The sequence below is a fragment of the Hippocampus guttulatus genome, chromosome 7 (assembly GCF_054856545.1).
Source record: "Hippocampus guttulatus isolate MCC_2025c chromosome 7, RoL_Hgut_1.0, whole genome shotgun sequence".
Classification (NCBI taxonomy): domain Eukaryota; kingdom Metazoa; phylum Chordata; class Actinopteri; order Syngnathiformes; family Syngnathidae; genus Hippocampus; species Hippocampus guttulatus.
This window is the reverse complement of record NC_141267.1, coordinates 11,147,164-11,164,092: the sequence shown is the minus strand read 5'-3', so window position 1 is coordinate 11,164,092 and position 16,929 is coordinate 11,147,164.

Here is a 16,929-nt window from a genome sequence, read left to right as displayed (position 1 = left end):
GAAGTGTTTCATTGTAATGTGAAAATAATAAGAGACCGCGTGGCCTCTGAGGGGTGCATGTTGGAGGAAACTAATGAGTCATGGAATGCAACTTAGAATGCTGGAAGCTTATTATTAGGTGATTGTGTTCACCTCATTGAGTGTGCCACTAACTTACCAAAATGTCAGGGAGGAAATGAAGCGTGAAACTTAATGGGCAGCTTTTACAGGCCTGTGTTATAGTGTTGAACAATTTATCATTTTTCGATGGAAATTGTGATTTGAGACAACACGATCGCATGATGACTAAAGCCACATTTCTTAGCTTAGTTTTGTTTCTTCAACACTTGAGGTACCATACCACTGTTACAGAAAAAAAAGAGAACGGCTACATAGGAAGTGGATGTGCTGGAAATTAATCAATAATGAATCAAAAGTATGTTCATATTTTTAATGTTAGCCATGTTATTTGCGTTGTCTGCGCCATAATTTGCATGTCGACCTCACAGTGCAGAGGTGCAGGATGGAATTCCGGCTACGGCCTTCCTGTGTGGAGTTTGCACGTTCTCCCCTTGCCTGTGTGGGTTTTCTCTGGGTACTCCAGTGTCCTCCCACATTCCAAAAACATGCATGGCAGGTTAACGGAACACTCTAAATTATCCCTAAGTGCAATTGTGAGCGTGAATGGTTGTTTGTATACGTGTGCCCTGCTATTGGCTGGCACCCAGTTCAGGGTGTATCGCGCCAACTGCACGAAGACAGCTGGGATGGGCTCCAGCACGCCGGTGACCCTCGAGAGGATAAGCGACTTAGAAAATGGATGCATGGATGGATAAAGTACAACTGACATGTTTATAGGACAATGCAAAATTTGAATGAAAAGAAGTTGAGAGCCTGTACAGGATGTAACACTTTTGGACTTTTTTTAAACAGTAAATATGTCCAGTATGTGTGGATGGGAAGCAGGAAAGGAGGACAACAGCATTCTCCAACAATCATTTATTTTAAAAACTAAAAGCATGGAAATATCGAGATTGCTGCATTTAAAGCCCCAAAACAAGATTCAAAGTCACAAACAAACACAAGGACTTGACAATGTAACAATTAACTGGAACTGAGAGAGCAAACATAACAACCCCACAAAGACAGAATGCAGGAAAGTAAATACTGTACAGGCAAACTGACTGTGTTTATTGCATGCATCAAAATTACAAAGCCACATATACAGTATAATATTCGGCTGAAGGGTTCGTGTGAATGAGATGTATCACTTCTCTCACAGCTCTTGAATGCCTGCATGCGGTTTGCAACACAGAATATATTGTAGAATGTAAATTCAATCTCACCAGGACGGATAGTAATCAGTATAATGAATAAAAATGTTTAAAATGTTCTTTTAACTTCCAAAGTTAAAGTGTGTCAAGAGATGAGTAATCGGGAATGAAAAATGATAGCGCAGTCCACATTAGTACCACCTTCAAAAAGTCACAATGTCTTTCTGATGAGCGAGGAGTGCTAAAGCGAGAGAAATGTGCCGTCTGTGTGGAAAGTGAGGGAGAGGGGGTTTGATAAATGAAAGATAAAATTTCGTGTGCCACTCTGTTCACCTGTTTAGCCCAGTCAAGGACATTTCCAAAAGTCGCATTGTTTTGGCAGGATCACACTGCTTCGAAACAGGTGGCACTCCCTACTGTGGCATTTTCCTGCACAATCAGAATGACTAGAAGTCATTATCTGGATGTTTCGAGTCAAAGGATGAGAATGCATTTTCTGTCTGCGAGGAGAACACCATGTGGCCTGGTGCCATCTCAGATTACATAGTATTCTTAGTGTAACTGCCCCTTCTTAAATCCATCTGTGAGGGCCAGAACTGTCTGTGTGGAGTTTGGAAATGTTGTGAGTAGAATAAAGATAACAGACTAATGACTCACCCAAGGGAAAGTGTCTGTCCTCTAACCGCATCTTGCCTGCAAATTTAAATTGATGATTGCTAAAGCTCGTTAAAAGTTTTACACCCCTTTTTTAAAATCTGTCTGATAATACCACCTTTTTCTCCGTTCTGTTTAAATTTAGCTAGAATTTGTTTGATACCATGTATCCTGCTCAGGCTCAAAAGCTGGCTACATGCTCAACTGGTCACCAGTCAATCAGAGGGCATCATTGTTTTCATCTATGGGCAATCTAAACTCTTCAGTTAGCATTACTGTTTGTTTATTTATTGAACATATAAACATATAATAGACATGTTGGCAGGAAGTAAAGGGAAGTTAAAAAAAAAAACGACCAGGAAAAGACAGTCATCATTCAGCACAATTTATATGTGCAAAGGAAATAGAAAGAAGTTTAAAAAAAAAAAAACGTATCTAGTCCTATCCCTTATTTTTTGTATGTTTTAATTAAGTTGATATTAATATTGTAATGCATGTATTTGAATGGGAGAGTAAATCACCGAAAAAATGTTAATATAAGTGAAACAAAATGGTCAGACACCAGGGCTGGACAATTTGGCGCCGCACATTAAGTTCCTCTGGCCTACAGTTCTGTCTTGAAATGAGCAAAGAAAGTACATTTGCTCTATTTTCACTTGTCCATATAAATGTAGTACGAACATATTTTTGGATCACGATACGCCATGTTATTATATATTGCACTGACTGCACTATCTTTACAACTAAGGGTGTCACCGAGTCACAATAATTCGAAAACTAGCGATAATGCAATGCGTGACTAGAAACAGCAGCCCTGTAACTATTCTACATGCTGTATGTACAAAAGAACATATTTAAGACGCAGTCACAAGTGTTACTTGTGGTGACAAAAAGTTTCATGGGAAGGCTTCTGACTGTTGCTATAGCGATTGTTAGGTTAGCGCCGGTCAAGCTAAGCCGTGCACCAGAGATGGTTTGAAATAGGTTTGAAAATGCGGTGGGAACAGGAAGTGCCAAGTTCCTAAACTATTGCTGGCTCAACAATGTTTTGATAAATCGACCTTTTTTAGTGTGAAGTGTAAAGCGTCTCATCCCATGTTGTGTGCACTTGCCTCTTTTGTCCATTTCAACCACTTATGTCCTCAAACTTGTTCAAATAAACACAGATTGTTATCTTGTAAGCAGGTTCAATTGGAACATTTGTGCTCACTCAGTTCTGCGCTGTCGCAAATAACAATCAGAGCGGCCTCACTAGATGATGTGGGTTTTCTTATGTTACTCATGGAGACTCCCTTGCTGTCTTTGTACAATGTTGGCTGCTGTCCAAGCCATGATTGTTCTTGTATGCGATGCTTCTTTTCTCTCCTGACAGCAAACGGTAGCTCCCATGAAATGTGTAAAGCAAAATCTAATATTCTCTCATGAACCCGTGCACAATGGCAAAGAATATTGTGAAGGAACGGTCTGCCTTAATTCAATTGTAGAAACCGAATCTGATATTTGTGACGGTGCAAACAGGAAGTGACAGGCCACAGAAAACTGCTGCGTCACTCAGTGTTGGCGAGTCAACACTCATAGCTCAGCTCCAAGCAAAAAAAAGGTGTTATTTTCAATCTTCAATTTTGTTTCACCCCAGGGGGGCAGGAGAGAAAATATTTTATGATGAGCATCATGACAATTATTATTATTGTTATGATGATGATTGTGGCTGGTCGTTGCACTGTGTACTGATGAATCCTATTTGATTACTCATGTTTAATCTCCGTTCTCGTCAGATGTTGTTAATGTCCTTTGTCACCGGCTGTCGCCTCGACTACCAGCAGATGTTGTTATTTTGATTGTTGTCGTACGTGATATCTATCCTCCATTTTCACAGTCTGCATGCCAAGAAATAATGTACAATTTTCAAAAAACTCTGCTTTGGAGCCATTTGTTGTGTTCAGGCGCTAAATCAGACAGTTACAATAAAAAATAAAAAAAACATTTTAAAAAATTAAAAGAAAAGGTACATCACTCCCAAGTTTGGTCAGCCATAATATGAATATAAGAGCAATTTTTGATAGACGGTAAGAAAATGTTGAAAGGTCAGTGTGACTCATCCTTTTTTTCCCGATGCTCATAAATATCAAAAAGATTTGGTCTAAATGAGCCAAACAAATGTCAGGTGTCTGCATCTGAGACTCAGTCACGGAAGAATTTTGATCTCTCCAAACAGATGGCTCAATAAAGTCATCAAACTACTTTACAACCTTGTCTGTGTGTGTTTATAGATCCCAACCTTTCTCTGGGAATCAAAAGAAAAGGACTCAATTGACAAGTTTCTGTCTAATGGCTCTGAAGATCGAGGAGTCATGGACCACAATCAGCCAGGCTCTGGTTCAGCTTCAGACCATGGCGACCTGTCACTTTGGCTAATCTTGTGGAGCTGCAGTTTCTATGGAAATCCTTCAGGAGAGTTATTTACTCTGCAATACAGGTTCCAGTAAATGAGCATGTTTTTCCCCCAGCAGCACTCTAAATGCAGCATTGTTTGCACACAAAGTGAGCTTGGTATACACAATCACATGGAAATGAGTATACGCTTACCTATTTAATGCCAGCGACATTGTTGTAATTCCTCAACCAAGGTCTTGCTAATTGGTTAGTTAATGGACAATGTTTGCACGTTGTTGTGCTTGAGCCTGTTCCCTGCGACCAGTTCAGGGTGAAGTGCGCCTTTCGCCCAAAGTCAGCTTGGATAGGCTCCAGCACCTCATGCGACCATGTTCAGGATAAACGGTGTTGAAAAGGGATGGATGGATGGATGGATGTACTTGAGCCCTGCATAGCAACGCCGTTTGACTTGACGACGCTCGTAATGACCTTGAAGATGCTAAACACAATGCAGTCTGCCAAAGAACAGGAGGGACACGTGGCGGTTTTTCAAATTGGGATTTAATGGAGAACCAGCCGCAGTAAATCAATAAAGGCCTGAACTCAAAACTATGCACTCAAGTTGCAATAAAACTGCTTTGGCACATCAAAGTTGACCGCGGTGCTGGGTTTTCCATTAAGTGGCGTTATTGAGTCACAGGATTCCGTAAATCATAAACCAATTACACTAAGACGCGAGCTGGCCATCGGCTTTCACCATTAGCAAACCACAGCTGCAACGTTTTCATCACATCTCAGCGTGTCACTGTAGCTGCACCACAAAATCAATACGCAGCGCATGTAAGTCTTGTATTTAAAGGAGGAAATAAATAAATAATCAGCTGTATAATCACACCCTAAACATTTTTGCTGTTGTTGACAAAAGGAGACCTTTTTCATCTTCTTCTGCTGACTCTACCACAAAAATCCAAAGTGTCCTTTCCTGCCTCACTACACAGCCATAGGTCTTGCTACTTCCCGGCATCGCGTCTCTATTTAGCTTACAATGGCTGAAAAAAAAGGTCTCGTGGTCCTGACCTGAGACTGAACTGAATTCCAATGAGCCAATACTCCAACAAATGGACGCTAATTGCTTGAGTTTGCTCATGCCTTTTGAGTCAGAATGGAAGAAAGTAATGTATGATTTGATTTCCAGCTTCGATGGATTGGATCCTCTCAAATGGCTTGCTTGTGATTGTGCTCAGTGACCTTCTCAAAATTGTTGTAGATCTATTGTAGGTCTGAATACAACCAAAGATAAGCCTACTGATATATATATATATATATTTAATGCAAACCTGTCTGAACAAAGCTTTATTTCAGATAATTTATTAACACATTGATATTAACCCCTGTTAGTAACTGGCGACCAGACCAGAGTGTATCCTGCCTTTCGCCCAAAGTCAGGTGGGATAGGTTTCAGTTCACTCACAACACGAATGAGTCCAAGTGCTCTCGAGAAGTAATGGATGGATCAACCCCTCAAGGGAAAAACTGTAACACAAATACAGTGAATGTCGCAAAGCTAATATTCAGCGAGTAAAATGAACCATTTTTGTTTTGTTGGATCTCCGTACAACCTGCTTAAAAACTATATGGTATAATCTTTATGCATTAATGTGCAAAAAAATATCTATATCGTCTTTTGCTTTCGCTTTATCTCTGGAAATGTGCTATTCTGGAATCCTACTTGGACAGATGAAAGGTCAAGAGGAAAGTATGGCAAATGAAGGGAACAGCTCATGGAACCTCTTACCTGGTACAGAGGGTGTTCCACAGGGGTCAATTCGGAGTCCCTGCTTTTTTCTGCTTTATATTTGTACTTAGGCTATTGTTAAGTCAGTATTGTTTGTCTCTTTGTTGTCATTTTTTTGTTTTTTTGTTTTGTTTGTCTGCTCAATGTCATTGCAATTGAGGGCAATATCAGTGGTCCAAGAGATTAAATAAAGGTGAGTGACAAGTCAAAGCATACCACATAATATCAAACATGGTGGATGAAGTTGTGATCTGGGCCTAATTGGCTAATGGAACTGGTTTACTGGTGTTTATTGATTACGGTATATGTTGACAGATCCAAAAAGACACATACTGTAGACTGACACATAGAGAAAATAATACAGATAAGTATTAGTGGAGAAAGTGTATACTGTATATTCTGCTCTCACATTCAAACAAATGCCATAAAAAATATTTCATAATGCAGATTGGCAATTACAGTACTTGAAATATACTGTGAAGCAATTGTGCACAGGTTCATGAGGCAATATTAGATTTTCCTTCACACATTTCAAGACAAAACATTTGTAAATGGTCATGTCAGTTGCATGATTTCAAGCCAATGGAGCATTCTTTGCTCTTCCAGCAGACAATAAAAAAAAGAACACAGTGAGACCCACAAATAGCAGGTCAAGATGACTGTAGTGAAGGCTTGGCAAAGAACATTCAGTCTTTGTCGATCTAAAATTTCCACCGAAGTCTTAAATTAAATTAAATCTGGAAGTGAATCAATTGTTTTATTTCTAAGGCATGTTCATGGTGTTTAAGGGCAAAATCCATTCCAAGGAACCCTGACACCCCTCCCCCCCACCACACAGACTCGCACACCCCATTGTGCAATACGGTTTTACGGTGCAATACTTTTGACGTGCAATACTGTTTTCACTGTGCAATACTGTCTTTACTGTGTCCTTACTATGCAATACTGCTCGATGTGCAATACTGTTTTGTTGCTGGAACCACTACCTCAAGACCTCAAGTGATAAGCCCTACTCTCATCCTATGTTTTTCCTTTGTTCTGACTGTCTCTATAATAAGCCGCTCTCGCACAACTCTAATTGCCCCACGGGGATAAATAAAGTTTTCTGAATCCGAATCCTAAAAATTCACAGTCACTGTCCTTTTAAGCTGTATTTTTGTGGAACGACTTTGGTGTTTTAAGTTGCCCATGGTGTATATTCTTTGCTTGTATGTTTAGTGAGCACAAATTGGACATCAGCATTCAAGCCCTGAAGAATAACAATCGATGGTGACAGTAAGCAGTGTGAATGTTGTGGTGATTAGTGCTTTCCTGGACGTGACATGCCTGCTGGACAGATGGACCGCTGCACCACTGAGGAGCACATGCTTCTGTTTAAACAAATTAGCACCAAAGAGAAACTTGAATATTTAACTGCTGGCTGCACGGTTGAGTTCACAAATCACCAATATCCATGTCCCCGAACCTGACAACAGATGGTGACAGTAAGCCAAGGAGGGGCCACGGGAAAACACATACTCTATTTGCTCCACAGGATTATTCCATTGTATTCTATTAAACCCATAATCCTGCATAAATTGTTGGGTACAGTATTTAATTTTACTTTGTAATGACATAATCTGAAGAACAATGGTGACTTGAAGCCATTTTATGTCACCAACAGTAGAATTGATTGGACACCATTAACAGGACTCCTCTGACATTAAACCAGGGGTGTCCAAACATGGTCCTCCCTCGAGGACCCTGAGCTGAACATGCCTGCATTAAACATACAATATTACACTGCTCTGTAACACTTGCGTAATGAGTGCGTGGTTGCTTTAACTTAAAAATATATAGATTTTAATGAGTAATCGTATTGTTTATTCTCCTGTTTTTCTTAGTAGTATATGTAATTTATTCATTTTTATTCTTTATACAAATAATTATAATATACAATTCTCTATACAGTGTATTTATATCATATCTGCATAACTCCAAAGAATTATAATTATTTGTAATGTAGTGTATTTTTTAAAATTTCTATATATTTTCAAATTACACTCAATGTCATTTATAAATAAAAACACGTTTTCCAACACATATATTTATTTTCTTGCCATTGTCTTATTACAATTATTTACAGTTATTTATTTCATGTATTCATTTTCTTGTCATCCACAACATATTGTTACTGTCACTGTAACACACAAAAACAAGAAGGATATCTTACAAGATGCGCGGAATTGATTTACCAAGTAGGTTACATGTTGTTTTACATGTGTATAAATTGAGGAAAAAGCATCTCAGAGAATGGATGGATGGATGGAGTTTAAAATGACCTCAAGTTACAAAATATGTTTTCAAAGAAATATAATTACAATTTGGTATGCGTTAAATAATTCTTTAGTTAGAGCACAAACCAGTGACGAACTGTTGAGTGTAAATGAGCTTTGCTTGGATTTTCTGATTTATGATGTTCTTAAAGTCTGAATCTGACAGCATGTGTACTTCTCGAGGAAGATCTTCAGAATCATCGCTTCCGTGCCTAATGAGTGAATGATTGTCTTTGGTGGGTTCTTATTAAGTGTACATCACATGTTACCCGAGCAGCTGAAGCAGCAGCAGTGTGGGCTGCTGCACTCCCTTCACGATAAGGGAAACGTTATTATTGGTCCATTTCGGCACTGTGCTGTGCTGATGCGGTGCATCGCGACAAGGAGGAGCATGCAATTATTGTGAGCTGCCCAGACATGCGTTGTCGTCGAGGGCCGCTGGGCTTTTTCCAGGAATGAAAATTGGCTCGATGAAGACAAATATCGTATCCTTGGAATGAATTGTTTTGTCTGGGGGCCAGACATAAACCTTCTGCGGCTGCTTATTCTTGCATTGCTGATGATTCCCTTCACAATGATGCATGGTCATGTCTATCCATCTTCTATACCAGTTGTCCTCATTTGGGTCATGGGTGAGCTCGCGTCGATCCCAGTTGACTTTGGGCGAAAGTCCAGGCACACCCTGTACTGGTTGACAGCCAATCTTAGGCCACACATCGACAAAGAACCGTTCAAGCTCCCCGTCACCGACGGACAATTTAGAGATTTTGAGTTTTGGGGAATGGAGGAGGAACCTGGCGTACCCAGTGACACACAAGCAGATGGAGATTCAAACTTAGAATCATAGAACTGTGAGGAAGATGTGCAAGCCACTAGACCATAGGTGTCAAACTCAAGTCCTGGAGGGCCGCTGTCCTGCATGTTTTCCAAGTGTCCCTGTTGCAACACACCTGATTCAAATGAACAGGTTCAACGTCAGGCTTGCACAGAGCTTGCTGATGATCTGATCATTTGAATCAGGTGTGTTGCAACATGGAGACTTGGAAAACATGCAGGACAGCGGCCCTCCAGGACCTAAGTTTGACACCCCTGCAATAGACCATTATGCTTCCCAAAGTTTTGTTTTGTATTATTAAATCCTCAGCGTGGGCCTGTAACTGATCTGTGGGTTACCTGAAAGAGAGCATTATCACTGCACTCAGTACCGTTGAATAATTGTATGGTATGTTGTTTTGTGACGAAGTGGAATGGCAAAATGCAGCATTTCAATGGTGAGACTTTGCCGACCTTGAAGAATAAATACTCTTTGAGAGAAAGCCAAAACAGGGCATTTATTCCAATTTCACGCTGTGTATTGACAAACAAATTTCCCTGAGTCTGATTTCAGCTGCACTGTCCATAAGAATATGCAGTGCTCTTTCTAATAGCATTGTAAATTGGGTGTTGTCAGATGGTGTCAGGAATGCAAATTCAGCAGTAATGGAGTGTGACTACCATCTTTGTAAAGCGGCTCTTCTACAGCATCGCGCCCATGTGGGGAAAAGCACTTTGTGCATTCAAGATGGTGCGAGTCAACAGGTTAATGCGTAGAATGCATCCCGGCAAACATTTTTCACTCGAATGGTCATGCTAATAGCGGTATAATTCCCGCACTTTAAACAGCAAATATTTCACGATCAAATGAATATAATTCTTTATCTTTGTCATTCAGTGCTGTTGTCCTGCGAGATAGAATAGGCCACTGAGCAAAACAAACAGGAGAATTTTGTTGTAATATATCACTTGAGGAACGCATGGATGATGATTTAAAACCCTGTGTATTTATTTAATTGCAAGTCAACTGATCGTTGCTCAATGTTGTCTCCATTGATCTGGTCCGAGGGACCGAATTTACATAATCAATTCTGGCAGATCCTTTTTTTTTTTTTTTTACGTTGTGAGACTAGGGGCTCACGAATACAGCCTAAAGGTTACTGTATAAACAATTCAAAATATTGCAGATTGATTTCAAAAGCATTAGTTGCTACAGAAGATTTTTTTTTAAATCATCTTGCATCGTATCTTTTTCACTTAAAATATGGACAGTTACAACTGTTTAAGAGTTACAGTTTGTGCAATGGGAGCTAAATGCTCCAACACAATTGTTTCAGTGATGCTCAATCTCTTATTCATTCACACCTCAGAACAGTTTAACTATTTTAAAATCTCTTTCCGGTCAACCTGTCATCTTCATACAACCTGCAAAAGCAGTCCAGACATGCACTGACTTCATTTTGAGCATCATGAGGTACACTGAGGTCTTGCGGTTTTAACACCAAAGAATATTTTGAATGAAAGGTTAATATATAAATATTATGCTACTCATTTTTTTTTTATCACGGTGCGATGGGAAAAGCTCCCTGAATGTTTTGAACTCCTGTTTGTATAGCATTGTTGAATCATGCAGACTATCGCTGCATGATTCTGTCTTCTTTCTCCTTCAAAACACAAACTCATTCAAAGTGAAATAAGGGCACCTCTGCTGATTGCTGATCACTAGGGCATGCCATTTTGCCTCTGCCTCTTCCAGACATGATTAATCAACAACGAATCCATCAAGCCAACCAGCATATTTGCAAATAATCAACTCTTATGCACTTCCCCGCTCTGAAGGTTTTGATGGCGATCCCAAATTTTCCACCTTGGTTAAGGCCTTCTCTTTGCTAAAGTGCTGCACTTCTTTTTGGTAGCATTTGATTGCTTTGTTTCAAAAGATTGCCTTGGAGTACTTCGAAATTGGTGAACCTTCTGTGAACATATGATATTCATTTCAAAGCTGTGAAGCAACTACACCCTCTTGGAAAACAAGTTCAAATTTACGACTGAAGACATCTTTTCTGTCTTAGTGAGAATTGTGTTACTTAAGGTGCTCCACAGTTTCCAAGTGTCTTGTTTCATGCTGCCAGAGAAAGGCCGAATGGGTTTACGCCACATTTTGTGCCAAATTGCGAAAGCATTCGCGTTTGAGCAGTGAGATTTGGCTGAAATCAGATTACATCAAGTCTCAACACAAAAACATTTTTAACCCTTTCAGGGACAGCGGTTACTACAGTGGACAGTTGATCATGTTATCAGGTTACGGGGCGCATGAAAGGGTTAAATCGCCAAAGGACACATCAGTGTAGATGCAAATCACCAATTTTACATACTAGCCAGCAAAAATGCGATGATTTCTCCTTCGACAAGCAATTTTTGTTTGGCTTTTCATAATCTGTTATTCTGGATGCACTGTGGCCACCATGCTACCTCTCACAAGTTAGCCCTGAGGAGGAGACTCAGGATTGTGGATGAAAATATTGTTATGTTTGTAACGTACGGTGTTGGTCATCCATAGCACACCACACACTCACAGCAGTATGCACACCCATGCTGATTTTTGTTTTTTTGCCTTGTCAAGTGTGAGGTCTGTAGGTTCCATGGAGGAGCTGGACGAAACACTATCGGCGAATCTCTTTTCATTATTTCTAAGCTCTTTGAATCCGGGCTCCTCCTACCAGATATTCTATCGAGAGACTCAAGGAGATCACTCGAAGAGCAAATACATGTTTGGAGAGATGAGATGCTGTTTCCCCAAAGGCCTACATTTGCACAGAGATGACAATTCATTATGATGTGGGTCGCGGATAAGTTGTCTCTGAGCCGGAGTTACTGCAACGGCAGCAACATATTCATGACAGTTTTATGTGAAAGCAGTCCATTTCTACCAGTTGTTAGGCCGAATGATATACCTGTACACATGTTAGTTGTTGGAGCAGAGTCGATCATTGTTGTAAAATACTTTTAGCCACAACAGTTAAAAAAAAGAAATACCGGTCAATAAAAAGTCGTCGTTTCTCAGAATTCTGTGGAACAAAAACATCAGTTGGCTGAACCTTGGACAAATATCACTCCACGAAATCAGGGTCTCGACCTAAAAGGATTTTTTTTTTTTGAAAGTCCTTTGAGCTTCATGGAACATTAAAAGAAAAAAGGTTTGATCGTGCAGTGGAATGTTTAACACCCAGAAAGGCCTTCTGCGAAGAATAAATGAATGGAAGTTAAATTTAAATTCCAGAATGCACGATCGTAATGGTTGCCACATTTACTGTCACGAATTCCTGGTTTTGTAATTAAAGAATGAATTGCCGAAAGGTGACTTTGAATGGTTATTTGTCTATATTTTTCTAGAGAGAGGCTGCCGACAAGTTCGGCATGTACCCCACCTCTCACTGGTGATAGGCTCCATGTTACCCTCGAGAAGACAAGAACTACAAAAAAACGGATGGATATAGTGGTGCAATCACTTGACTTCTGAGAAGGCAATGTTCATTCACATTTCATTCAATGACAGTGTGAATGTGAATATGAATAAAATAAGAAAATAAATGTAATAATATGAATAATAATAATAATACGCACACGCACGCACGCACGCACGCGCACACACACGCACACACACGCACACACACATGCATCTTCAGAATTGAAGCCAGTATTTAAAGTGTGACACGTAGTCAAAGTGCTGTTTGGTGACATAGCGTGTACCATCCTAAACAAGGGCCAGAGGAATCAAAGGAGAGAGTTGTCAAAAGTTGTCCAGTGACTGCCTCAAAAGATTGTGGAACAAATAATAAGTTATGGATAAACTTCATGGTGTCCAATCCTGTTTCATTTTTTCAAATCATTCTGTTGAACTATAATTCAAGAGCAATGCCTGATTTTCAATGCTTAATTTTAATATTTAATTTATTATTACTATATTATTGTCGTTATTCCATCCATCCATCCATCCATTTTCTGAACCGCTTCAGAAACCCTCACAAGGGTCGCGGGGTGGGGGTGCTGGAGCCTATCCCAGCTGTCTTGGGGCAGTAGGCGGGGGACACCCTGAACCGGTTGCCAGCCAATCGCAGGTCGTTATTCCTCGATTATTTTTTCTTTCTTTAACAGAGGGGTACCGCACTTTTTTGTTCCGTGTATGTGATTGACTGGCAACCAATCAGAACTATGGTGTAGTCTGCCTTTCGTCCAAAATCAGCCTGGACAAGCTCCAGCTCCCTGACTTTCATCACAGCTGACGTGGGAACAACTGCCACTCAGTGCATCATTCATACACTCTCACCCGCTGATTGACTGGTGAATCCAGAGTGAATGTCGCACTTTTCCCTGTCTAGATGTGACAGTGATGGGGTATTTTGTCATGCTGTGACTTAATAATAGGCCTCTGATAGCAAAGATGGCAAGTTCAAGCAAATATATCAGATCTTGACAGCTATACACACACAGACACAAGTCACTAGCTCAGTGTGTGAATAATTGATGCAGCAGCTCACCTCCACAGGGTTAGGAGGTGGGAAAACATCCCCTTCAGCTTAACTCGCTCAAGCATCCATCTCCTCCAAGTTATTACGACCTCATGCAGGAGTCATTTTATTTTCTTCTCTAATCTGCCACATACCTCTTGCTCAATATCGTTTCAGGAAGGCAGTGTGAGCATGTGGTGCACTGATGATTTGAGAAAAAAAAGATGCATGGGGGGTGGCGCTCATGATATTGGGAAACAAGATGCAATTTTCTGCTTCGCTCACTCCCATGCTTGTACGCAGTTGAAAGGTTGTCATGCTGTGCCACTTCACAGATTTTAACCCCCATGTTAGATCAAAAATGGACATGTATTGACCTTCAATTGATAATGAGTGAGTTGGAAAAGCCTCTATGTAGAAGCGGTGCACTTGTCTTGAGGCTGTGAACAAAACAAAAACAATCTTGATACAGTGTGACTGTTTTGGGTCCATACATGAATTGATTGCAGAGGACACGGTTCATTCCACTTAAATACGAAGCAATTGGCACAGTGAGGATAAATATAAGCATATACAGTACATGATACTGTATACTGTACATGTGGAGGTAATGCAGAGTATGGAAGATAGTATTCATGAAAAAGAAAAAAACAATTTGTGACCAAAAATAGATTTCCATTGTATAATGTCAATCGCTGGCATTTGTATGCGGAATTTGCATCCATTTATGGAATCGTAGAAGAAAGTCCTTTACAAAGCTCAAGTTAATAAGCAAACACTTGAGGTCAACCATGTCCCAAGAATGTTTAACTGGCCTCAGTATTGTAGACATTAAACACACATTTGGGGGAGAAGATACCTGACCTAACAAGGACATCAAAGGCAATTTTGCATGAAGTACAGCCAGAGGACAATGTTTATATTGTAACAATCTAATCCTCAAGATAATAACGGAGGGATACAAAGTCAAAATTACTGCAATAAGATTCCTTTCAAGTTTTTCTGTCATTTGTGCTATGCAAGAGCAGTGTTGTTGTTGTTTTTCTAAATTTTGCAATTGCTGTATTGAATTGAATTGAATATTTAGTTCAACACTTGAGTGACAGGGTGGTAGATTGGTTCGCATGTCTGCCTCACAGTGCAGAGATGCAGGGTTCAATTCTGGCTCTGGCCTTCCTGTGTGGTGTTTGCATGTTCTCCCCGTGCCTGCGTGGGTTTTCTCCGGGTACTCCAGCATCCTCCCACATTTCAAAATCATGCATGGCAAGTTAATGGAACACTCGGTGTGAGTGGCAGCGCGAAGGATTGTTCGTCTATGCGTGCCCTGCGATTGGCTGGCAACTAGTTCAGGGTGTCCCCCACCTACTGCCCAAAGACAGCTGGGATAGGCTCCAGCACACCCTCGACCCTTGTGAGGATAAGCGGATTAGAAAATGGATGGATAGATGGATGGATGGATAGTTCAACAATGTGACCAAATGGCATCAGCAAATCTTCAAATGGTACTTTTCCAGGCTTTTGCCACAGACTTTCGGTTGTTATTTTGGGTGGGCGGGGGGGAGGTACTCCCTTCAGAGCAGCTGGAGTGCTTATTCTGTGTGCTGCAAGGCTTACGATTGACTTGGGCTGTCTTCCATGTATTTATTGCCAGTGATGAACTCCTCTGCTGATTTGGCAGTTGATTTTGTGTCACTGTGTTTTGTTTTTGTTTAGATTGCATTTGGTTTTGTTCCCCCATGTGTCCTTATTGTCGCCACCTGTTCTCGTCAAATGGGTCCCTTGTGTTTAACCAATCAGCTCCCTCAACCTTTTGTGTCTTGTCCAGGTGTTTCTCATTGTCTCGTCACTTTGCTTGTATTTAGTTCCCTGAGTTCTGCCAGTCTTGTTTGCATCATTGTGTGTCTATGTTCCCCTGTCATGTTGTGTTCCTGTCATATTTTTTTATGTGCGTTTGTTACTTTGATTATCGTGATTTTCAGGACATTATTTGTGTTTTTGATTTAGTTTCTCTAGTGTACCCTGCAAGTGTTTTTTGTGAATACATTTTGCTCAGTCCACCCTGCTCCTTCTCCTTGCCTCCCTGCTTTTTGGGGTCCTCTACCTACCACCTCACAACACAAACATGACAGAATTTTAAACAAAAACATAACACGCTGTTGATTTTGTCACTTTTTTTTTCTTTTTTTGTGGAAATAGCCAGCTATTTGTTTTAAGGTCTTTCTTTACAGCTCTCATCACGTCTCTGTCATTACCTGCTGTTGTTTTCCTTGAGATACTCATTCGTCATCTGTTGCATAGAATACTAGTGGGTTATTTATTCTTCAGGACATTCCGAATGAAATTTCACTCCAAAAAAAAGAAATTGCCTTCCAAATTTTATTGGCTATGGCCAATGTTTGTGCAATGGTTCTAAATCCCCTTTAAGCTTCACAATCACTTGTTTTTCCAACTACAGACAAGTTGTGTTGTCTAACCTTTAACCTCTATAAATGTACTTTTCACAGGGGAAACAAAATCTGAGCATGACAATATTTGTAATGGCAGTCCAACAAAGTTTGATGTGTGAGACTTTCCTCAATGACCTCAGGCACTCTGGACCACTGTTGTTCAGGGAAAAGTGGATGATTTGCTGTTCTTAACACTCAGCACAGGTTTAATTATATTCTTTTGCTTTTCTGGGAAACACAGAGACTCGGGTTGGAAAGCTTTCACATCTGTCATTAGTGTTTAGCTACATCTATACTTGTCAAAAGAGTTCGACTCAGCCTGGTTAGACAAACAAATAGGTGTGTTGCCAGAAAGTGCAGGAGAAATGACTCAATTTTGTTCATGATGTGACTTCAATCTGCAACATGAGCATTTGCTCTAAAGCATTGCAGCCAAACACATTTTAGGTGTTTTGAACAGGGTATTAAGATAAGATGGCAAAATACACCAACAGTGGATTTCTTTGCACATGTTTGGTCTATGAGATATACCTGCAACCAGATCATAAAGATTTCTATACTGTTTTTAAATACCGTATATATATATATATTCTTGGTCATGTCACACGATCTCATGACCATTTTTAGTTCTTTGTGACATACAGTATACAAAGTTTTTGATCAGTAAAATTCTGTACAGTATATTGACCAAAATGCTATGTGTGGGTGGGACAAAACACAGAGCATCAAAATCAGATCTCGATACTGCTCCTGAATCATGTGAAACATTCA